Source organism: Salminus brasiliensis, chromosome 2 (genome assembly GCF_030463535.1).
Source record: "Salminus brasiliensis chromosome 2, fSalBra1.hap2, whole genome shotgun sequence".
NCBI lineage: Eukaryota > Metazoa > Chordata > Actinopteri > Characiformes > Bryconidae > Salminus > Salminus brasiliensis.
The window spans coordinates 38,708,350-38,733,218 of NC_132879.1; the positions used below are offsets into that span (position 1 = coordinate 38,708,350).

The 24,869-nt window shown below is 40.3% G+C and overlaps 10 non-coding genes across 10 annotated transcripts; all 10 read right to left on the bottom strand.

The window, feature by feature from the left end:
- Window positions 1-1,430: 1,430 nt before the first annotated feature.
- LOC140550519 (U4 spliceosomal RNA) lies at window positions 1,431-1,571 on the bottom strand. The gene has a single exon (XR_011979214.1). It is a non-coding gene; the product is annotated as a U4 spliceosomal RNA (small nuclear RNA).
- Window positions 1,572-4,008: 2,437 nt separating this feature from the next.
- Window positions 4,009-4,149, bottom strand: LOC140550521 (U4 spliceosomal RNA). Its single transcript, XR_011979216.1, has one exon. It is a non-coding gene; the product is annotated as a U4 spliceosomal RNA (small nuclear RNA).
- A 2,436-nt stretch (window positions 4,150-6,585) lies between these two features.
- LOC140550523 (U4 spliceosomal RNA) lies at window positions 6,586-6,726 on the bottom strand. Its single transcript, XR_011979217.1, has one exon. It is a non-coding gene; the product is annotated as a U4 spliceosomal RNA (small nuclear RNA).
- Window positions 6,727-9,163: 2,437 nt separating this feature from the next.
- Window positions 9,164-9,304, bottom strand: LOC140550524 (U4 spliceosomal RNA). Its single transcript, XR_011979218.1, has one exon. It is a non-coding gene; the product is annotated as a U4 spliceosomal RNA (small nuclear RNA).
- Window positions 9,305-11,741: 2,437 nt separating this feature from the next.
- On the bottom strand, window positions 11,742-11,882 carry LOC140550525 (U4 spliceosomal RNA). Its single transcript, XR_011979219.1, has one exon. It is a non-coding gene; the product is annotated as a U4 spliceosomal RNA (small nuclear RNA).
- A 2,436-nt stretch (window positions 11,883-14,318) lies between these two features.
- LOC140550441 (U4 spliceosomal RNA) lies at window positions 14,319-14,459 on the bottom strand. The gene has a single exon (XR_011979142.1). It is a non-coding gene; the product is annotated as a U4 spliceosomal RNA (small nuclear RNA).
- Window positions 14,460-16,896: 2,437 nt separating this feature from the next.
- Window positions 16,897-17,037, bottom strand: LOC140550526 (U4 spliceosomal RNA). Its single transcript, XR_011979220.1, has one exon. It is a non-coding gene; the product is annotated as a U4 spliceosomal RNA (small nuclear RNA).
- Window positions 17,038-19,475: 2,438 nt separating this feature from the next.
- LOC140550527 (U4 spliceosomal RNA) lies at window positions 19,476-19,616 on the bottom strand. Its single transcript, XR_011979221.1, has one exon. It is a non-coding gene; the product is annotated as a U4 spliceosomal RNA (small nuclear RNA).
- A 2,438-nt stretch (window positions 19,617-22,054) lies between these two features.
- LOC140550399 (U4 spliceosomal RNA) lies at window positions 22,055-22,195 on the bottom strand. The gene has a single exon (XR_011979103.1). It is a non-coding gene; the product is annotated as a U4 spliceosomal RNA (small nuclear RNA).
- A 2,437-nt stretch (window positions 22,196-24,632) lies between these two features.
- LOC140550528 (U4 spliceosomal RNA) lies at window positions 24,633-24,773 on the bottom strand. The gene has a single exon (XR_011979222.1). It is a non-coding gene; the product is annotated as a U4 spliceosomal RNA (small nuclear RNA).
- Between the last annotated feature and the right edge of the window lie 96 nt (window positions 24,774-24,869).

A 24,869-nucleotide genomic window follows, 5' to 3' on the forward strand; every position in this document is an offset into this window, starting at 1 on the left:
ATACCTTAACAGGCGTGGTCTTTGTGCTCCATTAATTGACATTACCAGTTCATATAGGTGCCGAAAATTAGGAGATGTCGTGTTAACAGCAGTTACGGATCTGGGATTAGGATTTTATAAGTCCTATTTATGTGTATTTTGGGTGACAATATCTGATCCCAAATCCCAGATCCGCTTCATAGGTTTCTTTTTGCTTATGTTTTATCCTTTTGAAATGTGACGCAGTGAAACTTTCTGAGGGTTAAGCACGGGAGTTTTATATACGCTGTTGTAGGCTAGGATACTTTCTATTGTGAACACTGACTGTAACAGGTTTTCGCAGAAGCTTGTTCCGATAATCAAAAGAGCTGTCGCTGTACTTTCTATAGTGAACACTGAGTTTAACAGCTTTCCACATCCAATCAAAACAAATGTCGCTGTAATGGCTTAGCGGGTTCTACACGTGGACACCCCACTGTAGATAATTCGTGGTTTCCTAGTCCTTCTTATAAACCTCGGTGTTTATGTGACTCATTTGTTGTATTTGCCTGACTTGACCCTGGGTATAGACGGGTTTCTCTGTGACGTCATCACAGAGGCGGTCGCGCACCCCCGGGACAGAAAGCGACAGAGAGCAGCAGCCTGCACGCTATTGAGCAAAAATAACAAAGGGTTGTCTTGCAGTAAACTACAAAAAACGCAGAGAAGATGGATGGTTTAATATTCAGAGGGAAACCGTAAAGAGAATTTAAATCGAAAAAAAAAGAACAAATGAAAGCAAACAAACTGATCCAACTGAAACTGAATTTTATTATTGGGTCAAAAAGAAAACATTAGGAAATCTGCGATGATTCCAGCAGTTGACTGATCCAGTAACCCTGTGACTCGTGCCCTGTCAAGGGGGTTCTCCTGCCATACGTGCAATAATTTTGGATAGGCTCCGGTCCCACCGTGACTCCGAGCGGGAAGAAACAGAAAGTAAGATGAATGAGTAAGTTTGGTGCTAATGCTAAGCAGCTTGGCACTTAACAGAATTCGTTACAAAGCATAATGTGACATTTTGCTGCTTAACCCTTACTTCATTACTAGTCAGCTTTGATCTTGTACATTTGACCTAGAAACGAACCAGTAATAACAAACGCGAGGTCATGTTTAAAAACAATATAATCCTAGTGATGCACTTCGATATTACTGGAAGTCGATGTATATGAGTCTTAAAAAGCAATGCTATTGTAAAAGTCTTATTTCATTAAGTTTTAGCTGTACAGGATCAAGCTATGAACTGGTCAACAACAGATTCCCCCCTTGTGGTTGCGTGCTTATTAGACTCAAAGACCTCGCTTCTATTTTAAGTCCGAAAGTATATAAAACACTGCATTGCATGTACTTCATCCCTAATGACGCCAACCAAAAAGCACTCTAACAAACCTATTTTTAACCAGACTTGTCAGTCCCCGTAGAGACTGTCAAAAATTGCCAGTACCGACTATATTGCAAGTCGTTACGGCGGGGTATTGGGTAAAGTTTTCAACTAGCAATAATCGCGCCTCGGATAAACCTCATAGGCTACGATACTGCCACTGCGCAAAGCTGACTTCACGTTCCGTGGAGTTGAAGACTTTAGGGTCTGCGCTACTGACCTCACTGACGGTGTGTTCCCAAATCATGCTTAAAACCCTCTCAAACCACTAAACAAGGGGACTACACAACAGGTGAAGCTTTTTAACCAAAGTAATGTGCAAATCAACACTGCGAGCATTCATTTAGAAAAGTCCGCGTAAAGTTAACGAAAAGGCAGCGATGCATGTTGGGTAGCGAGAGGAGAGTGTTGGTAAATTAGAAGTAGAGGTAGGTATGAGTTTGGACAGTTAATTAGCATAGAAACATTGAGTAGGTTCCACAAAATAGCCCTTTTCCTATCCTCTGAACAACAAGCCAGAAGATCAGCTTGGATTATTTCGTTCAAGATATTTATTGCTGCATTGCAAGAAAAAAAATGAATGGCAAGTAACATAAAACACCTCATATGCAATCATGAATTTCAGAAATGCAACGAAAATTGATGCTTATGTAAGATTAATGATGTTTGTGTTATGCATTTGTTTTAACAAAAGGGATTCTCCTAAGTCAGGCAGGGGAAGTGTTCAGAAAGTCTCTGCAGGGACCGCTTTGAATTTGGTGTATCCAAATCCCAGGCTGCTTTATGATGCCACCCCTGATTAAATCATTCAACTGTATCCGGTAGCTAAAACTGGTAAACAGAGGACCTCTAATTTAAAAAGGAGTGGAAAATGCTTCCTTTTTTCTGGTACCAACCTAGCCACTGTGTTTTGGACCAGCTGCAGGCGAGACAGGGTTGACTGCCCAGGAGCAACCACAGAATATGGTTTTGTGTAAAAAATATACCCATATGCATTTGTCGGTGAGTTCATATCTGTGATTGTTATTTACTATTCAATTCTAAGTTGTGTGGAGAGTTCACCTGGGCCTGGAAGTAAAATAGTTTTAGTAAATGAAATAATGAAACAGTTCATTTAATTAGACGTATTATCTATATCACTGTGCTATGTTACCCAGCGATGAAAAAAAATAACAAATCAATACCTTAACAGGCGTGGTCTTTGTGCTCCATTAATTGACATTACCAGTTCATATAGGTGCCGAAAATTAGGAGATGTCGTGTTGACAGCAGTTACGGATCTGGGATTAGGATTTTATAAGTCCTATTTATGTGTATTTTGGGTGACAATATCTGATCCCAAATCCCAGATCCGCTTCATAGGTTTCTTTTTGCTTATGTTTTATCCTTTTGAAATGTGACGCAGTGAAACTTTCTGAGGGTTAAGCACGGGAGTTTTATATACGCTGTTTTAGGCTAGGATACTTTCTATTGTGAACACTGACTGTAACAGGTTTTCGTAGAAGCTTGTTCCGATAATCAAAAGAGCTGTCGCTGTACTTTCTATAGTGAACACTGAGTTTAACAGCTTTCCACATCCAATCAAAACAAATGTCGCTGTAATGGCTTAGCGGGTTCTACACGTGGACACCCCACTGTAGATAATTCGTGGTTTCCTAGTCCTTCTTATAAACCTCGGTGTTTATGTGACTCATTTGTTGTATTTGCCTGACTTGACCCTGGGTATAGACGGGTTTCTCTGTGACGTCATCACAGAGGCGGTCGCGCACCCCCGGGACAGAAAGCGACAGAGAGCAGCAGCCTGCACGCTATTGAGCAAAAATAACAAAGGGTTGTCTTGCAGTAAACTACAAAAAACGCAGAGAAGATGGATGGTTTAATATTCAGAGGGAAACCGTAAAGAGAATTTAAATCGAAAAAAAAGAACAAATGAAAGCAAACAAACTGATCCAACTGAAACTGAATTTTATTATTGGGTCAAAAAGAAAACATTAGGAAATCTGCGATGATTCCAGCAGTTGACTGATCCAGTAACCCTGTGACTCGTGCCCTGTCAAGGGGGTTCTCCTGCCATACGTGCAATAATTTTGGATAGGCTCCGGTCCCACCGTGACTCCGAGCGGGAAGAAACAGAAAGTAAGATGAATGAGTAAGTTTGGTGCTAATGCTAAGCAGCTTGGCACTTAACAGAATTCGTTACAAAGCATAATGTGACATTTTGCTGCTTAACCCTTACTTCATTACTAGTCAGCTTTGATCTTGTACATTTGATCTAGAAACGAACCAGTAATAACAAACGCGAGGTCATGTTTAAAAACAATATAATCCTAGTGATGCACTTCGATATTACTGGAAGTCGATGTATATGAGTCTTAAAAAGCAATGCTATTGTAAAAGTCTTATTTCATTAAGTTTTAGCTGTACAGGATCAAGCTATGAACTGGTCAACAACAGATTCCCCCCTTGTGGTTGCGTGCTTATTAGACTCAAAGACCTCGCTTCTATTTTCAGTCCGAAAGTATATAAAACACTGCATTGCATGTACTTCATCCCTAATGACGCCAACCAAAAAGCACTCTAACAAACCTATTTTTAACCAGACTTGTCAGTCCCCGTAGAGACTGTCAAAAATTGCCAGTACCGACTATATTGCAAGTCGTTACGGCGGGGTATTGGGTAAAGTTTTCAACTAGCAATAATCGCGCCTCGGATAAACCTCATAGGCTACGATACTGCCACTGCGCAAAGCTGACTTCACGTTCCGTGGAGTTGAAGACTTTAGGGTCTGCGCTACTGACCTCACTGACGGTGTGTTCCCAAATCATGCTTAAAACCCTCTCAAACCACTAAACAAGGGGACTACACAACAGGTGAAGCTTTTTAACCAAAGTAATGTGCAAATCAACACTGCGAGCATTCATTTAGAAAAGTCCGCGTAAAGTTAACGAAAAGGCAGCGATGCATGTTGGGTAGCGAGAGGAGAGTGTTGGTAAATTAGAAGTAGAGGTAGGTATGAGTTTGGACAGTTAATTAGCATAGAAACATTGAGTAGGTTCCACAAAATAGCCCTTTTCCTATCCTCTGAACAACCAGCCAGAAGATCAGCTTGGATTATTTCGTTCAAGATATTTATTGCTGCATTGCAAGAAAAAAAATGAATGGCAAGTAACATAAAACACCTCATATGCAATCATGAATTTCAGAAATGCAACGAAAATTGATGCTTATGTAAGATTAATGATGTTTGTGTTATGCATTTGTTTTAACAAAAGGGATTCTCCTAAGTCAGGCAGGGGAAGTGTTCAGAAAGTCTCTGCAGGGACCGCTTTGAATTTGGTGTATCCAAATCCCAGGCTGCTTTATGATGCCACCCCTGATTAAATCATTAAACTGTATCCGGTAGGTAAAACTGGTAAACAGAGGACCTCTAATTTAAAAAGGAGTGGAAAATGCTTCCTTTTTTCTGGTACCAACCTAGCCACTGTGTTTTGGACCAGCTGCAGGCGAGACAGGGTTGACTGCCCAGGAGCAACCACAGAATATGGTTTTGTGTAAAAAATATACCCATATGCATTTGTCGGTGAGTTCATATCTGTGATTGTTATTTACTATTCAATTCTAAGTTGTGTGGAGAGTTCACCTGGGCCTGGAAGTAAAATAGTTTTAGTAAATGAAATAATGAAACAGTTCATTTAATTAGACGTATTATCTATATTACTGTGCTATGTTAACCAGCGATGAAAAAAAATAACAAATCAATACCTTAACAGGCGTGGTCTTTGTGCTCCATTAATTGACATTACCAGTTCATATAGGTGCCGAAAATTAGGAGATGTCGTGTTAACAGCAGTTACGGATCTGGGATTAGGATTTTATAAGTCCTATTTATGTGTATTTTGGGTGACAATATCTGATCCCAAATCCCAGATCCGCTTCATAGGTTTCTTTTTGCTTATGTTTTATCCTTTTGAAATGTGACGCAGTGAAACTTTCTGAGGGTTAAGCACGGGAGTTTTATATACGCTGTTTTAGGCTAGGATACTTTCTATTGTGAACACTGACTGTAACAGGTTTTCGCAGAAGCTTGTTCCGATAATCAAAAGAGCTGTCGCTGTACTTTCTATAGTGAACACTGAGTTTAACACCTTTCCACATCCAATCAAAACAAATGTCGCTGTAATGGCTTAGCGGGTTCTACACGTGGACACCCCACTGTAGATAATTCGTGGTTTCCTAGTCCTTCTTATAAACCTCGGTGTTTATGTGACTCATTTGTTGTATTTGCCTGACTTGACCCTGGGTATAGACGGGTTTCTCTGTGACGTCATCACAGAGGCGGTCGCGCACCCCCGGGACAGAAAGCGACAGAGAGCAGCAGCCTGCACGCTATTGAGCAAAAATAACAAAGGGTTGTCTTGCAGTAAACTACAAAAAACGCAGAGAAGATGGATGGTTTAATATTCAGAGGGAAACCGTAAAGAGAATTTAAATCGAAAAAAAGAACAAATGAAAGCAAACAAACTGATCCAACTGAAACTGAATTTTATTATTGGGTCAAAAAGAAAACATTAGGAAATCTGCGATGATTCCAGCAGTTGACTGATCCAGTAACCCTGTGACTCGTGCCCTGTCAAGGGGGTTCTCCTGCCATACGTGCAATAATTTTGGATAGGCTCCGGTCCCACCGTGACTCCGAGCGGGAAGAAACAGAAAGTAAGATGAATGAGTAAGTTTGGTGCTAATGCTAAGCAGCTTGGCACTTAACAGAATTCGTTACAAAGCATAATGTGACATTTTGCTGCTTAACCCTTACTTCATTACTAGTCAGCTTTGATCTTGTACATTTGACCTAGAAACGAACCAGTAATAACAAACGCGAGGTCATGTTTAAAAACAATATAATCCTAGTGATGCACTTCGATATTACTGGAAGTCGATGTATATGAGTCTTAAAAAGCAATGCTATTGTAAAAGTCTTATTTCATTAAGTTTTAGCTGTACAGGATCAAGCTATGAACTGGTCAACAACAGATTCCCCCCTTGTGGTTGCGTGCTTATTAGACTCAAAGACCTCGCTTCTATTTTAAGTCCGAAAGTATATAAAACACTGCATTGCATGTACCACATCCCTAATGACGCCAACCAAAAAACACTCTAACAAACCTATTTTTAACCAGACTCGTCAGTCCCCGTAGAGACTGTCAAAAATTGCCAGTACCGACTATATTGCAAGTCGTTACGGCGGGGTATTGGGTAAAGTTTTCAACTAGCAATAATCGCGCCTCGGATAAACCTCATAGGCTACGATACTGCCACTGCGCAAAGCTGACTTCACGTTCCGTGGAGTTGAAGACTTTAGGGTCTGCGCTACTGACCTCACTGACGGTGTGTTCCCAAATCATGCTTAAAACCCTCTCAAACCACTAAACAAGGGGACTACACAACAGGTGAAGCTTTTTAACCAAAGTAATGTGCAAATCAACACTGCGAGCATTCATTTAGAAAAGTCCGCGTAAAGTTAACGAAAAGGCAGCGATGCATGTTGGGTAGCGAGAGGAGAGTGTTGGTAAATTAGAAGTAGAGGTAGGTATGAGTTTGGACAGTTAATTAGCATAGAAACATTGAGTAGGTTCCACAAAATAGCCCTTTTCCTATCCTCTGAACAACCAGCCAGAAGATCAGCTTGGATTATTTCGTTCAAGATATTTATTGCTGCATTGCAAGAAAAAAATGAATGGCAAGTAACATAAAACACCTCATATGCAATCATGAATTTCAGAAATGCAACGAAAATTGATGCTTATGTAAGATTAATGATGTTTGTGTTATGCATTTGTTTTAACAAAAGGGATTCTCCTAAGTCAGGCAGGGGAAGTGTTCAGAAAGTCTCTGCAGGGACCGCTTTGAATTTGGTGTATCCAAATCCCAGGCTGCTTTATGATGCCACCCCTGATTAAATCATTAAACTGTATCCGGTAGCTAAAACTGGTAAACAGAGGACCTCTAATTTAAAAAGGAGTGGAAAATGCTTCCTTTTTTCTGGTACCAACCTAGCCACTGTGTTTTGGACCAGCTGCAGGCGAGACAGGGTTGACTGCCCAGGAGCAACCACAGAATATGGTTTTGTGTAAAAAATATACCCATATGCATTTGTCGGTGAGTTCATATCTGTGATTGTTATTTACTATTCAATTCTAAGTTGTGTGGAGAGTTCACCTGGGCCTGGAAGTAAAATAGTTTTAGTAAATGAAATAATGAAACAGTTCATTTAATTAGACGTATTATCTATATTACTGTGCTATGTTAACCAGCGATGAAAAAAAATAACAAATCAATACCTTAACAGGCGTGGTCTTTGTGCTCCATTAATTGACATTACCAGTTCATATAGGTGCCGAAAATTAGGAGATGTCGTGTTAACAGCAGTTACGGATCTGGGATTAGGATTTTATAAGTCCTATTTATGTGTATTTTGGGTGACAATATCTGATCCCAAATCCCAGATCCGCTTCATAGGTTTCTTTTTGCTTATGTTTTATCCTTTTGAAATGTGACGCAGTGAAACTTTCTGAGGGTTAAGCACGGGAGTTTTATATACGCTGTTTTAGGCTAGGATACTTTCTATTGTGAACACTGACTGTAACAGGTTTTCGCAGAAGCTTGTTCCGATAATCAAAAGAGCTGTCGCTGTACTTTCTATAGTGAACACTGAGTTTAACACCTTTCCACATCCAATCAAAACAAATGTCGCTGTAATGGCTTAGCGGGTTCTACACGTGGACACCCCACTGTAGATAATTCGTGGTTTCCTAGTCCTTCTTATAAACCTCGGTGTTTATGTGACTCATTTGTTGTATTTGCCTGACTTGACCCTGGGTATAGACGGGTTTCTCTGTGACGTCATCACAGAGGCGGTCGCGCACCCCCGGGACAGAAAGCGACAGAGAGCAGCAGCCTGCACGCTATTGAGCAAAAATAACAAAGGGTTGTCTTGCAGTAAACTACAAAAAACGCAGAGAAGATGGATGGTTTAATATTCAGAGGGAAACCGTAAAGAGAATTTAAATCGAAAAAAAAAGAACAAATGAAAGCAAACAAACTGATCCAACTGAAACTGAATTTTATTATTGGGTCAAAAAGAAAACATTAGGAAATCTGCGATGATTCCAGCAGTTGACTGATCCAGTAACCCTGTGACTCGTGCCCTGTCAAGGGGGTTCTCCTGCCATACGTGCAATAATTTTGGATAGGCTCCGGTCCCACCGTGACTCCGAGCGGGAAGAAACAGAAAGTAAGATGAATGAGTAAGTTTGGTGCTAATGCTAAGCAGCTTGGCACTTAACAGAATTCGTTACAAAGCATAATGTGACATTTTGCTGCTTAACCCTTACTTCATTACTAGTCAGCTTTGATCTTGTACATTTGACCTAGAAACGAACCAGTAATAACAAACGCGAGGTCATGTTTAAAAACAATATAATCCTAGTGATGCACTTCGATATTACTGGAAGTCGATGTATATGAGTCTTAGAAAGCAATGCTATTGTAAAAGTCTTATTTCATTAAGTTTTAGCTGTACAGGATCAAGCTATGAACTGGTCAACAACAGATTCCCCCCTTGTGGTTGCGTGCTTATTAGACTCAAAGACCTCGCTTCTATTTTCAGTCCGAAAGTATATAAAACACTGCATTGCATGTACTTCATCCCTAATGACGCCAACCAAAAAGCACTCTAACAAACCTATTTTTAACCAGACTTGTCAGTCCCCGTAGAGACTGTCAAAAATTGCCAGTACCGACTATATTGCAAGTCGTTACGGCGGGGTATTGGGTAAAGTTTTCAACTAGCAATAATCGCGCCTCGGATAAACCTCATAGGCTACGATACTGCCACTGCGCAAAGCTGACTTCACGTTCCGTGGAGTTGAAGACTTTAGGGTCTGCGCTACTGACCTCACTGACGGTGTGTTCCCAAATCATGCTTAAAACCCTCTCAAACCACTAAACAAGGGGACTACACAACAGGTGAAGCTTTTTAACCAAAGTAATGTGCAAATCAACACTGCGAGCATTCATTTAGAAAAGTCCGCGTAAAGTTAACGAAAAGGCAGCGATGCATGTTGGGTAGCGAGAGGAGAGTGTTGGTAAATTAGAAGTAGAGGTAGGTATGAGTTTGGACAGTTAATTAGCATAGAAACATTGAGTAGGTTCCACAAAATAGCCCTTTTCCTATCCTCTGAACAACAAGCCAGAAGATCAGCTTGGATTATTTCGTTCAAGATATTTATTGCTGCATTGCAAGAAAAAAAATGAATGGCAAGTAACATAAAACACCTCATATGCAATCATGAATTTCAGAAATGCAACGAAAATTGATGCTTATGTAAGATTAATGATGTTTGTGTTATGCATTTGTTTTAACAAAAGGGATTCTCCTAAGTCAGGCAGGGGAAGTGTTCAGAAAGTCTCTGCAGGGACCGCTTTGAATTTGGTGTATCCAAATCCCAGGCTGCTTTATGATGCCACCCCTGATTAAATCATTCAACTGTATCCGGTAGCTAAAACTGGTAAACAGAGGACCTCTAATTTAAAAAGGAGTGGAAAATGCTTCCTTTTTTCTGGTACCAACCTAGCCACTGTGTTTTGGACCAGCTGCAGGCGAGACAGGGTTGACTGCCCAGGAGCAACCACAGAATATGGTTTTGTGTAAAAAATATACCCATATGCATTTGTCGGTGAGTTCATATCTGTGATTGTTATTTACTATTCAATTCTAAGTTGTGTGGAGAGTTCACCTGGGCCTGGAAGTAAAATAGTTTTAGTAAATGAAATAATGAAACAGTTCATTTAATTAGACGTATTATCTATATCACTGTGCTATGTTACCCAGCGATGAAAAAAAATAACAAATCAATACCTTAACAGGCGTGGTCTTTGTGCTCCATTAATTGACATTACCAGTTCATATAGGTGCCGAAAATTAGGAGATGTCGTGTTGACAGCAGTTACGGATCTGGGATTAGGATTTTATAAGTCCTATTTATGTGTATTTTGGGTGACAATATCTGATCCCAAATCCCAGATCCGCTTCATAGGTTTCTTTTTGCTTATGTTTTATCCTTTTGAAATGTGACGCAGTGAAACTTTCTGAGGGTTAAGCACGGGAGTTTTATATACGCTGTTTTAGGCTAGGATACTTTCTATTGTGAACACTGACTGTAACAGGTTTTCGTAGAAGCTTGTTCCGATAATCAAAAGAGCTGTCGCTGTACTTTCTATAGTGAACACTGAGTTTAACAGCTTTCCACATCCAATCAAAACAAATGTCGCTGTAATGGCTTAGCGGGTTCTACACGTGGACACCCCACTGTAGATAATTCGTGGTTTCCTAGTCCTTCTTATAAACCTCGGTGTTTATGTGACTCATTTGTTGTATTTGCCTGACTTGACCCTGGGTATAGACGGGTTTCTCTGTGACGTCATCACAGAGGCGGTCGCGCACCCCCGGGACAGAAAGCGACAGAGAGCAGCAGCCTGCACGCTATTGAGCAAAAATAACAAAGGGTTGTCTTGCAGTAAACTACAAAAAACGCAGAGAAGATGGATGGTTTAATATTCAGAGGGAAACCGTAAAGAGAATTTAAATCGAAAAAAAAGAACAAATGAAAGCAAACAAACTGATCCAACTGAAACTGAATTTTATTATTGGGTCAAAAAGAAAACATTAGGAAATCTGCGATGATTCCAGCAGTTGACTGATCCAGTAACCCTGTGACTCGTGCCCTGTCAAGGGGGTTCTCCTGCCATACGTGCAATAATTTTGGATAGGCTCCGGTCCCACCGTGACTCCGAGCGGGAAGAAACAGAAAGTAAGATGAATGAGTAAGTTTGGTGCTAATGCTAAGCAGCTTGGCACTTAACAGAATTCGTTACAAAGCATAATGTGACATTTTGCTGCTTAACCCTTACTTCATTACTAGTCAGCTTTGATCTTGTACATTTGATCTAGAAACGAACCAGTAATAACAAACGCGAGGTCATGTTTAAAAACAATATAATCCTAGTGATGCACTTCGATATTACTGGAAGTCGATGTATATGAGTCTTAAAAAGCAATGCTATTGTAAAAGTCTTATTTCATTAAGTTTTAGCTGTACAGGATCAAGCTATGAACTGGTCAACAACAGATTCCCCCCTTGTGGTTGCGTGCTTATTAGACTCAAAGACCTCGCTTCTATTTTCAGTCCGAAAGTATATAAAACACTGCATTGCATGTACTTCATCCCTAATGACGCCAACCAAAAAGCACTCTAACAAACCTATTTTTAACCAGACTTGTCAGTCCCCGTAGAGACTGTCAAAAATTGCCAGTACCGACTATATTGCAAGTCGTTACGGCGGGGTATTGGGTAAAGTTTTCAACTAGCAATAATCGCGCCTCGGATAAACCTCATAGGCTACGATACTGCCACTGCGCAAAGCTGACTTCACGTTCCGTGGAGTTGAAGACTTTAGGGTCTGCGCTACTGACCTCACTGACGGTGTGTTCCCAAATCATGCTTAAAACCCTCTCAAACCACTAAACAAGGGGACTACACAACAGGTGAAGCTTTTTAACCAAAGTAATGTGCAAATCAACACTGCGAGCATTCATTTAGAAAAGTCCGCGTAAAGTTAACGAAAAGGCAGCGATGCATGTTGGGTAGCGAGAGGAGAGTGTTGGTAAATTAGAAGTAGAGGTAGGTATGAGTTTGGACAGTTAATTAGCATAGAAACATTGAGTAGGTTCCACAAAATAGCCCTTTTCCTATCCTCTGAACAACCAGCCAGAAGATCAGCTTGGATTATTTCGTTCAAGATATTTATTGCTGCATTGCAAGAAAAAAAATGAATGGCAAGTAACATAAAACACCTCATATGCAATCATGAATTTCAGAAATGCAACGAAAATTGATGCTTATGTAAGATTAATGATGTTTGTGTTATGCATTTGTTTTAACAAAAGGGATTCTCCTAAGTCAGGCAGGGGAAGTGTTCAGAAAGTCTCTGCAGGGACCGCTTTGAATTTGGTGTATCCAAATCCCAGGCTGCTTTATGATGCCACCCCTGATTAAATCATTAAACTGTATCCGGTAGGTAAAACTGGTAAACAGAGGACCTCTAATTTAAAAAGGAGTGGAAAATGCTTCCTTTTTTCTGGTACCAACCTAGCCACTGTGTTTTGGACCAGCTGCAGGCGAGACAGGGTTGACTGCCCAGGAGCAACCACAGAATATGGTTTTGTGTAAAAAATATACCCATATGCATTTGTCGGTGAGTTCATATCTGTGATTGTTATTTACTATTCAATTCTAAGTTGTGTGGAGAGTTCACCTGGGCCTGGAAGTAAAATAGTTTTAGTAAATGAAATAATGAAACAGTTCATTTAATTAGACGTATTATCTATATTACTGTGCTATGTTAACCAGCGATGAAAAAAAATAACAAATCAATACCTTAACAGGCGTGGTCTTTGTGCTCCATTAATTGACATTACCAGTTCATATAGGTGCCGAAAATTAGGAGATGTCGTGTTAACAGCAGTTACGGATCTGGGATTAGGATTTTATAAGTCCTATTTATGTGTATTTTGGGTGACAATATCTGATCCCAAATCCCAGATCCGCTTCATAGGTTTCTTTTTGCTTATGTTTTATCCTTTTGAAATGTGACGCAGTGAAACTTTCTGAGGGTTAAGCACGGGAGTTTTATATACGCTGTTTTAGGCTAGGATACTTTCTATTGTGAACACTGACTGTAACAGGTTTTCGCAGAAGCTTGTTCCGATAATCAAAAGAGCTGTCGCTGTACTTTCTATAGTGAACACTGAGTTTAACACCTTTCCACATCCAATCAAAACAAATGTCGCTGTAATGGCTTAGCGGGTTCTACACGTGGACACCCCACTGTAGATAATTCGTGGTTTCCTAGTCCTTCTTATAAACCTCGGTGTTTATGTGACTCATTTGTTGTATTTGCCTGACTTGACCCTGGGTATAGACGGGTTTCTCTGTGACGTCATCACAGAGGCGGTCGCGCACCCCCGGGACAGAAAGCGACAGAGAGCAGCAGCCTGCACGCTATTGAGCAAAAATAACAAAGGGTTGTCTTGCAGTAAACTACAAAAAACGCAGAGAAGATGGATGGTTTAATATTCAGAGGGAAACCGTAAAGAGAATTTAAATCGAAAAAAAGAACAAATGAAAGCAAACAAACTGATCCAACTGAAACTGAATTTTATTATTGGGTCAAAAAGAAAACATTAGGAAATCTGCGATGATTCCAGCAGTTGACTGATCCAGTAACCCTGTGACTCGTGCCCTGTCAAGGGGGTTCTCCTGCCATACGTGCAATAATTTTGGATAGGCTCCGGTCCCACCGTGACTCCGAGCGGGAAGAAACAGAAAGTAAGATGAATGAGTAAGTTTGGTGCTAATGCTAAGCAGCTTGGCACTTAACAGAATTCGTTACAAAGCATAATGTGACATTTTGCTGCTTAACCCTTACTTCATTACTAGTCAGCTTTGATCTTGTACATTTGACCTAGAAACGAACCAGTAATAACAAACGCGAGGTCATGTTTAAAAACAATATAATCCTAGTGATGCACTTCGATATTACTGGAAGTCGATGTATATGAGTCTTAAAAAGCAATGCTATTGTAAAAGTCTTATTTCATTAAGTTTTAGCTGTACAGGATCAAGCTATGAACTGGTCAACAACAGATTCCCCCCTTGTGGTTGCGTGCTTATTAGACTCAAAGACCTCGCTTCTATTTTCAGTCCGAAAGTATATAAAACACTGCATTGCATGTACTTCATCCCTAATGACGCCAACCAAAAAGCACTCTAACAAACCTATTTTTAACCAGACTTGTCAGTGCCCGTAGAGACTGTCAAAAATTGCCAGTACCGACTATATTGCAAGTCGTTACGGCGGGGTATTGGGTAAAGTTTTCAACTAGCAATAATCGCGCCTCGGATAAACCTCATAGGCTACGATACTGCCACTGCGCAAAGCTGACTTCACGTTCCGTGGAGTTGAAGACTTTAGGGTCTGCGCTACTGACCTCACTGACGGTGTGTTCCCAAATCATGCTTAAAACCCTCTCAAACCACTAAACAAGGGGACTACACAACAGGTGAAGCTTTTTAACCAAAGTAATGTGCAAATCAACACTGCGAGCATTCATTTAGAAAAGTCCGCGTAAAGTTAACGAAAAGGCAGCGATGCATGTTGGGTAGCGAGAGGAGAGTGTTGGTAAATTAGAAGTAGAGGTAGGTATGAGTTTGGACAGTTAATTAGCATAGAAACATTGAGTAGGTTCCACAAAATAGCCCTTTTCCTATCCTCTGAACAACCAGCCAGAAGATCAGCTTGGATTATTTCGTTCAAGATATTTATTGCTGCATTGCAAGAAAAAAATGAATGGCAAGTAACATAAAACACCTCATATGCAATCATGAATTTCAGAAATGCAACGAAAATTGATGCTTATGTAAGATTAATGATGTTTGTGTTATGCATTTGTTTTAACAAAAGGGATTCTCCTAAGTCAGGCAGGGGAAGTGTTCAGAAAGTCTCTGCAGGGACCGCTTTGAATTTGGTGTATCCAAATCCCAGGCTGCTTTATGATGCCACCCCTGATTAAATCATTAAACTGTATCCGGTAGCTAAAACTGGTAAACAGAGGACCTCTAATTTAAAAAGGAGTGGAAAATGCTTCCTTTTTTCTGGTACCAACCTAGCCACTGTGTTTTGGACCAGCTGCAGGCGAGACAGGGTTGACTGCCCAGGAGCAACCACAGAATATGGTTTTGTGTAAAAAATATACCCATATGCATTTGTCGGTGAGTTCATATCTGTGATTGTTATTTACTATTCAATTCTAAGTTGTGTGGAGAGTTCACCTGGGCCTGGAAGTAAAATAGTTTTAGTAAATGAAATAATGAAACAGTTCATTTAATTAGACGTATTATCTATATTACTGTGCTATGTTAACCAGCGATGAAAAAAAATAACAAATCAATACCTTAACAGGCGTGGTCTTTGTGCTCCATTAATTGACATTACCAGTTCATATAGGTGCCGAAAATTAGGAGATGTCGTGTTAACAGCAGTTACGGATCTGGGATTAGGATTTTATAAGTCCTATTTATGTGTATTTTGGGTGACAATATCTGATCCCAAATCCCAGATCCGCTTCATAGGTTTCTTTTTGCTTATGTTTTATCCTTTTGAAATGTGACGCAGTGAAACTTTCTGAGGGTTAAGCACGGGAGTTTTATATACGCTGTTTTAGGCTAGGATACTTTCTATTGTGAACACTGACTGTAACAGGTTTTCGCAGAAGCTTGTTCCGATAATCAAAAGAGCTGTCGCTGTACTTTCTATAGTGAACACTGAGTTTAACACCTTTCCACATCCAATCAAAACAAATGTCGCTGTAATGGCTTAGCGGGTTCTACACGTGGACACCCCACTGTAGATAATTCGTGGTTTCCTAGTCCTTCTTATAAACCTCGGTGTTTATGTGACTCATTTGTTGTATTTGCCTGACTTGACCCTGGGTATAGACGGGTTTCTCTGTGACGTCATCACAGAGGCGGTCGCGCACCCCCGGGACAGAAAGCGACAGAGAGCAGCAGCCTGCACGCTATTGAGCAAAAATAACAAAGGGTTGTCTTGCAGTAAACTACAAAAAACGCAGAGAAGATGGATGGTTTAATATTCAGAGGGAAACCGTAAAGAGAATTTAAATCGAAAAAAAAAGAACAAATGAAAGCAAACAAACTGATCCAACTGAAACTGAATTTTATTATTGGGTCAAAAAGAAAACATTAGGAAATCTGCGATGATTCCAGCAGTTGACTGATCCAGTAACCCTGTGACTCGTGCCCTGTCAAGGGGGTTCTCCTGCCATACGTGCAATAATTTTGGATAGGCTCCGGTCCCACCGTGACTCCGAGCGGGAAGAAACAGAAAGTAAGATGAATGAGTAAGTTTGGTGCTAATGCTAAGCAGCTTGGCACTTAACAGAATTCGTTACAAAGCATAATGTGACATTTTGCTGCTTAACCCTTACTTCATTACTAGTCAGCTTTGATCTTGTACATTTGACCTAGAAACGAACCAGTAATAACAAACGCGAGGTCATGTTTAAAAACAATATAATCCTAGTGATGCACTTCGATATTACTGGAAGTCGATGTATATGAGTCTTAGAAAGCAATGCTATTGTAAAAGTCTTATTTCATTAAGTTTTAGCTGTACAGGATCAAGCTATGAACTGGTCAACAACAGATTCCCCCCTTGTGGTTGCGTGCTTATTAGACTCAAAGACCTCGCTTCTATTTTCAGTCCGAAAGTATATAAAACACTGCATTGCATGTACTTCATCCCTAATGACGCCAACCAAAAAGCACTCTAACAAACCTATTTTTAACCAGACTTGTCAGTCCCCGTAGAGACTGTCAAAAATTGCCAGTACCGACTATATTGCAAGTCGTTACGGCGGGGTATTGGGTAAAGTTTTCAACTAGCAATAATCGCGCCTCGGATAAACCTCATAGGCTACGATACTGCCACTGCGCAAAGCTGACTTCACGTTCCGTGGAGTTGAAGACTTTAGGGTCTGCGCTACTGACCTCACTGACGGTGTGTTCCCAAATCATGCTTAAAACCCTCTCAAACCACTAAACAAGGGGACTACACAACAGGTGAAGCTTTTTAACCAAAGTAATGTGCAAATCAACACTGCGAGCATTCATTTAGAAAAGTCCGCGTAAAGTTAACGAAAAGGCAGCGATGCATGTTGGGTAGCGAGAGGAGAGTGTTGGTAAATTAGAAGTAGAGGTAGGTATGAGTTTGGACAGTTAATTAGCATAGAAACATTGAGTAGGTTCCACAAAATAGCCCTTTTCCTATCCTCTGAACAACAAGCCAGAAGATCAGCTTGGACTATTTCGTTCAAGATATTTATTGCTGCATTGCAAGAAAAAAAATGAATGGCAAGTAACATAAAACACCTCATATGCAATCATGAATTTCAGAAATGCAACGAAAATTGATGCTTATGTAAGATTAATGATGTTTGTGTTATGCATTTGTTTTAACAAAAGGGATTCTCCTAAGTCAGGCAGGGGAAGTGTTCAGAAAGTCTCTGCAGGGACCGCTTTGAATTTGGTGTATCCAAATCCCAGGCTGCTTTATGATGCCACCCCATATTAAATCATTAAACTGTATCCGGTAGCTAAAACTGGTAAACAGAGGACCTCTAATTTAAAAAGGAGTGGAAAATGCTTCCTTTTTTCTGGTACCAACCTAGCCACTGTGTTTTGGACCAGCTGCAGGCGAGACAGGGTTGACTGCCCAGGAGCAACCACAGAATATGGTTTTGTGTAAAAAATATACCCATATGCATTTGTCGGTGAGTTCATATCTGTGATTGTTATTTACTATTCAATTCTAAGTTGTGTGGAGAGTTCACCTGGGCCTGGAAGTAAAATAGTTTTAGTAAATGAAATAATGAAACAGTTCATTTAATTAGACGTATTATCTATATCACTGTGCTATGTTACCCAGCGATGAAAAAAAATAACAAATCAATACCTTAACAGGCGTGGTCTTTGTGCTCCATTAATTGACATTACCAGTTCATATAGGTGCCGAAAATTAGGAGATGTCGTGTTGACAGCAGTTACGGATCTGGGATTAGGATTTTATAAGTCCTATTTATGTGTATTTTGGGTGACAATATCTGATCCCAAATCCCAGATCCGCTTCATAGGTTTCTTTTTGCTTATGTTTTATCCTTTTGAAATGTGACGCAGTGAAACTTTCTGAGGGTTAAGCACGGGAGTTTTATATACGCTGTTTTAGGCTAGGATACTTTCTATTGTGAACACTGACTGTAACAGGTTTTCGTAGAAGCTTGTTCCGATAATCAAAAGAGCTGTCGCTGTACTTTCTATAGTGAACACTGAGTTTAACAGCTTTCCACATCCAATCAAAACAAATGTCGCTGTAATGGCTTAGCGGGTTCTACACGTGGACACCCCACTGTAGATAATTCGTGGTTTCCTAGTCCTTCTTATAAACCTCGGTGTTTATGTGACTCATTTGTTGTATTTGCCTGACTTGACCCTGGGTATAGACGGGTTTCTCTGTGACGTCATCACAGAGGCGGTCGCGCACCCCCGGGACAGAAAGCGACAGAGAGCAGCAGCCTGCACGCTATTGAGCAAAAATAACAAAGGGTTGTCTTGCAGTAAACTACAAAAAACGCAGAGAAGATGGATGGTTTAATATTCAGAGGGAAACCGTAAAGAGAATTTAAATCGAAAAAAAAGAACAAATGAAAGCAAACAAACTGATCCAACTGAAACTGAATTTTATTATTGGGTCAAAAAGAAAACATTAGGAAATCTGCGATGATTCCAGCAGTTGACTGATCCAGTAACCCTGTGACTCGTGCCCTGTCAAGGGGGTTCTCCTGCCATACGTGCAATAATTTTGGATAGGCTCCGGTCCCACCGTGACTCCGAGCGGGAAGAAACAGAAAGTAAGATGAATGAGTAAGTTTGGTGCTAATGCTAAGCAGCTTGGCACTTAACAGAATTCGTTACAAAGCATAATGTGACATTTTGCTGCTTAACCCTTACTTCATTACTAGTCAGCTTTGATCTTGTACATTTGACCTAGAAACGAACCAGTAATAACAAACGCGAGGTCATGTTTAAAAACAATATAATCCTAGTGATGCACTTCGATATTACTGGAAGTCGATGTATATGAGTCTTAAAAAGCAATGCTATTGTAAAAGTCTTATTTCATTAAGTTTTAGCTGTACAGGATCAAGCTATGAACTGGTCAACAACAGATTCCCCCCCTTGTGGTTGCGTGCTTATTAGACTCAAAGACCTCGCTTCTATTTTAAGTCCGAAAGTATATAAAACACTGCATTGCATGTACTTCATCCCTAATGACGCCAACCAAAAAGCACTCTAACAAACCTATTTTTAACCAGACTTGTCAGTCCCCGTAGAGACTGTCAAAAATTGCCAGTACCGACTATATTGCAAGTCGTTACGGCGGGGTATTGGGTAAAGTTTTCAACTAGCAATAATCGCGCCTCGGATAAACCTCATAGGCTACGATACTGCCACTGCGCAAAGCTGACTTCACGTTCCGTGGAGTTGAAGACTTTAGGGTCTGCGCTACTGACCTCACTGACGGTGTGTTCCCAAATCATGCTTAAAACCCTCTCAAACCACTAAACAAGGGGACTACACAACAGGTGAAGCTTTTTAACCAAAGTAATGTGCAAATCAACACTGCGAGCATTCATTTAGAAAAGTCCGCGTAAAGTTAACGAAAAGGCAGCGATGCATGTTGGGTAGCGAGAGGAGAGTGTTGGTAAATTAGAAGTAGAGGTAGGTATGAGTTTGGACAGTTAATTAGCATAGAAACATTGAGTAGGTTCCACAAAATAGCCCTTTTCCTATCCTCTGAACAACCAGCCAGAAGATCAGCTTGGATTATTTCGTTCAAGATATTTATTGCTGCATTGCAAGAAAAAAAATGAATGGCAAGTAACATAAAACACCTCATATGCAATCATGAATTTCAGAAATGCAACGAAAATTGATGCTTATGTAAGATTAATGATGTTTGTGTTATGCATTTGTTTTAACAAAAGGGATTCTCCTAAGTCAGGCAGGGGAAGTGTTCAGAAAGTCTCTGCAGGGACCGCTTTGAATTTGGTGTATCCAAATCCCAGGCTGCTTTATGATGCCACCCCTGATTAAATCATTAAACTGTATCCGGTAGGTAAAACTGGTAAACAGAGGACCTCTAATTTAAAAAGGAGTGGAAAATGCTTCCTTTTTTCTGGTACCAACCTAGCCACTGTGTTTTGGACCAGCTGCAGGCGAGACAGGGTTGACTGCCCAGGAGCAACCACAGAATATGGTTTTGTGTAAAAAATATACCCATATGCATTTGTCGGTGAGTTCATATCTGTGATTGTTATTTACTATTCAATTCTAAGTTGTGTGGAGAGTTCACCTGGGCCTGGAAGTAAAATAGTTTTAGTAAATGAAATAATGAAACAGTTCATTTAATTAGACGTATTATCTATATTACTGTGCTATGTTAACCAGCGATGAAAAAAAATAACAAATCAATACCTTAACAGGCGTGGTCTTTGTGCTCCATTAATTGACATTACCAGTTCATATAGGTGCCGAAAATTAGGAGATGTCGTGTTAACAGCAGTTACGGATCTGGGATTAGGATTTTATAAGTCCTATTTATGTGTATTTTGGGTGACAATATCTGATCCCAAATCCCAGATCCGCTTCATAGGTTTCTTTTTGCTTATGTTTTATCCTTTTGAAATGTGACGCAGTGAAACTTTCTGAGGGTTAAGCACGGGAGTTTTATATACGCTGTTGTAGGCTAGGATACTTTCTATTGTGAACACTGACTGTAACAGGTTTTCGCAGAAGCTTGTTCCGATAATCAAAAGAGCTGTCGCTGTACTTTCTATAGTGAACACTGAGTTTAACAGCTTTCCACATCCAATCAAAACAAATGTCGCTGTAATGGCTTAGCGGGTTCTACACGTGGACACCCCACTGTAGATAATTCGTGGTTTCCTAGTCCTTCTTATAAACCTCGGTGTTTATGTGACTCATTTGTTGTATTTGCCTGACTTGACCCTGGGTATAGACGGGTTTCTCTGTGACGTCATCACAGAGGCGGTCGCGCACCCCCGGGACAGAAAGCGACAGAGAGCAGCAGCCTGCACGCTATTGAGCAAAAATAACAAAGGGTTGTCTTGCAGTAAACTACAAAAAACGCAGAGAAGATGGATGGTTTAATATTCAGAGGGAAACCGTAAAGAGAATTTAAATCGAAAAAAAAAGAACAAATGAAAGCAAACAAACTGATCCAACTGAAACTGAATTTTATTATTGGGTCAAAAAGAAAACATTAGGAAATCTGCGATGATTCCAGCAGTTGACTGATCCAGTAACCCTGTGACTCGTGCCCTGTCAAGGGGGTTCTCCTGCCATACGTGCAATAATTTTGGATAGGCTCCGGTCCCACCGTGACTCCGAGCGGGAAGAAACAGAAAGTAAGATGAATGAGTAAGTTTGGTGCTAATGCTAAGCAGCTTGGCACTTAACAGAATTCGTTACAAAGCATAATGTGACATTTTGCTGCTTAACCCTTACTTCATTACTAGTCAGCTTTGATCTTGTACATTTGACCTAGAAACGAACCAGTAATAACAAACGCGAGGTCATGTTTAAAAACAATATAATCCTAGTGATGCACTTCGATATTACTGGAAGTCGATGTATATGAGTCTTAAAAAGCAATGCTATTGTAAAAGTCTTATTTCATTAAATTTTAGCTGTACAGGATCAAGCTATGAACTGGTCAACAACAGATTCCCCCCTTGTGGTTGCGTGCTTATTAGACTCAAAGACCTCGCTTCTATTTTCAGTCCGAAAGTATATAAAACACTGCATTGCATGTACTTCATCCCTAATGACGCCAACCAAAAAGCACTCTAACAAACCTATTTTTAACCAGACTTGTCAGTCCCCGTAGAGACTGTCAAAAATTGCCAGTACCGACTATATTGCAAGTCGTTACGGCGGGGTATTGGGTAAAGTTTTCAACTAGCAATAATCGCGCCTCGGATAAACCTCATAGGCTACGATACTGCCTCTGCGCAAAGCTGACTTCACGTTCCGTGGAGTTGAAGACTTTAGGGTCTGCGCTACTGACCTCACTGACGGTGTGTTCCCAAATCATGCTTAAAACCCTCTCAAACCACTAAACAAGGGGACTACACAACAGGTGAAGCTTTTTAACCAAAGTAATGTGCAAATCAACACTGCGAGCATTCATTTAGAAAAGTCCGCGTAAAGTTAACGAAAAGGCAGCGATGCATGTTGGGTAGCGAGAGGAGAGTGTTGGTAAATTAGAAGTAGAGGTAGGTATGAGTTTGGACACTTAATTAGCATAGAAACATTGAGTAGGTTCCACAAAATAGCCCTTTTCCTATCCTCTGAACAACCAGCCAGAAGATCAGCTTGGATTATTTCGTTCAAGATATTTATTGCTGCATTGCAAGAAAAAAATGAATGGCAAGTAACATAAAACACCTCATATGCAATCATGAATTTCAGAAATGCAACGAAAATTGATGCTTATGTAAGATTAATGATGTTTGTGTTATGCATTTGTTTTAACAAAAGGGATTCTCCTAAGTCAGGCAGGGGAAGTGTTCAGAAAGTCTCTGCAGGGACCGCTTTGAATTTGGTGTATCCAAATCCCAGGCTGCTTTATGATGCCACCCCTGATTAAATCATTAAACTGTATCCGGTAGCTAAAACTGGTAAACAGAGGACCTCTAATTTAAAAAGGAGTGGAAAATGCTTCCTTTTTTCTGGTACCAACCTAGCCACTGTGTTTTGGACCAGCTGCAGGCGAGACAGGGTTGACTGCCCAGGAGCAACCACAGAATATGGTTTTGTGTAAAAAATATACCCATATGCATTTGTCGGTGAGTTCATATCTGTGATTGTTATTTACTATTCAATTCTAAGTTGTGTGGAGAGTTCACCTGGGCCTGGAAGTAAAATAGTTTTAGTAAATGAAATAATGAAACAGTTCATTTAATTAGACGTATTATCTATATTACTGTGCTATGTTAACCAGCGATGAAAAAAAATAACAAATCAATACCTTAACAGGCGTGGTCTTTGTGCTCCATTAATTGACATTACCAGTTCATATAGGTGCCGAAAATTAGGAGATGTCGTGTTAACAGCAGTTACGGATCTGGGATTAGGATTTTATAAGTCCTATTTATGTGTATTTTGGGTGACAATATCTGATCCCAAATCCCAGATCCGCTTCATAGGTTTCTTTTTGCTTATGTTTTATCCTTTTGAAATGTGACGCAGTGAAACTTTCTGAGGGTTAAGCACGGGAGTTTTATATACGCTGTTGTAGGCTAGGATACTTTCTATTGTGAACACTGACTGTAACAGGTTTTCGCAGAAGCTTGTTCCGATAATCAAAAGAGCTGTCGCTGTACTTTCTATAGTGAACACTGAGTTTAACAGCTTTCCACATCCAATCAAAACAAATGTCGCTGTAATGGCTTAGCGGGTTCTACACGTGGACACCCCACTGTAGATAATTCGTGGTTTCCTAGTCCTTCTTATAAACCTCGGTGTTTATGTGACTCATTTGTTGTATTTGCCTGACTTGACCCTGGGTATAGACGGGTTTCTCTGTGACGTCATCACAGAGGCGGTCGCGCACCCCCGGGACAGAAAGCGACAGAGAGCAGCAGCCTGCACGCTATTGAGCAAAAATAACAAAGGGTTGTCTTGCAGTAAACTACAAAAAACGCAGAGAAGATGGATGGTTTAATATTCAGAGGGAAACCGTAAAGAGAATTTAAATCGAAAAAAAAAGAACAAATGAAAGCAAACAAACTGATCCAACTGAAACTGAATTTTATTATTGGGTCAAAAAGAAAACATTAGGAAATCTGCGATGATTCCAGCAGTTGACTGATCCAGTAACCCTGTGACTCGTGCCCTGTCAAGGGGGTTCTCCTGCCATACGTGCAATAATTTTGGATAGGCTCCGGTCCCACCGTGACTCCGAGCGGGAAGAAACAGAAAGTAAGATGAATGAGTAAGTTTGGTGCTAATGCTAAGCAGCTTGGCACTTAACAGAATTCGTTACAAAGCATAATGTGACATTTTGCTGCTTAACCCTTACTTCATTACTAGTCAGCTTTGATCTTGTACATTTGACCTAGAAACGAACCAGTAATAACAAACGCGAGGTCATGTTTAAAAACAATATAATCCTAGTGATGCACTTCGATATTACTGGAAGTCGATGTATATGAGTCTTAAAAAGCAATGCTATTGTAAAAGTCTTATTTCATTAAGTTTTAGCTGTACAGGATCAAGCTATGAACTGGTCAACAACAGATTCCCCCCTTGTGGTTGCGTGCTTATTAGACTCAAAGACCTCGCTTCTATTTTAAGTCCGAAAGTATATAAAACACTGCATTGCATGTACTTCATCCCTAATGACGCCAACCAAAAAGCACTCTAACAAACCTATTTTTAACCAGACTTGTCAGTCCCCGTAGAGACTGTCAAAAATTGCCAGTACCGACTATATTGCAAGTCGTTACGGCGGGGTATTGGGTAAAGTTTTCAACTAGCAATAATCGCGCCTCGGATAAACCTCATAGGCTACGATACTGCCACTGCGCAAAGCTGACTTCACGTTCCGTGGAGTTGAAGACTTTAGGGTCTGCGCTACTGACCTCACTGACGGTGTGTTCCCAAATCATGCTTAAAACCCTCTCAAACCA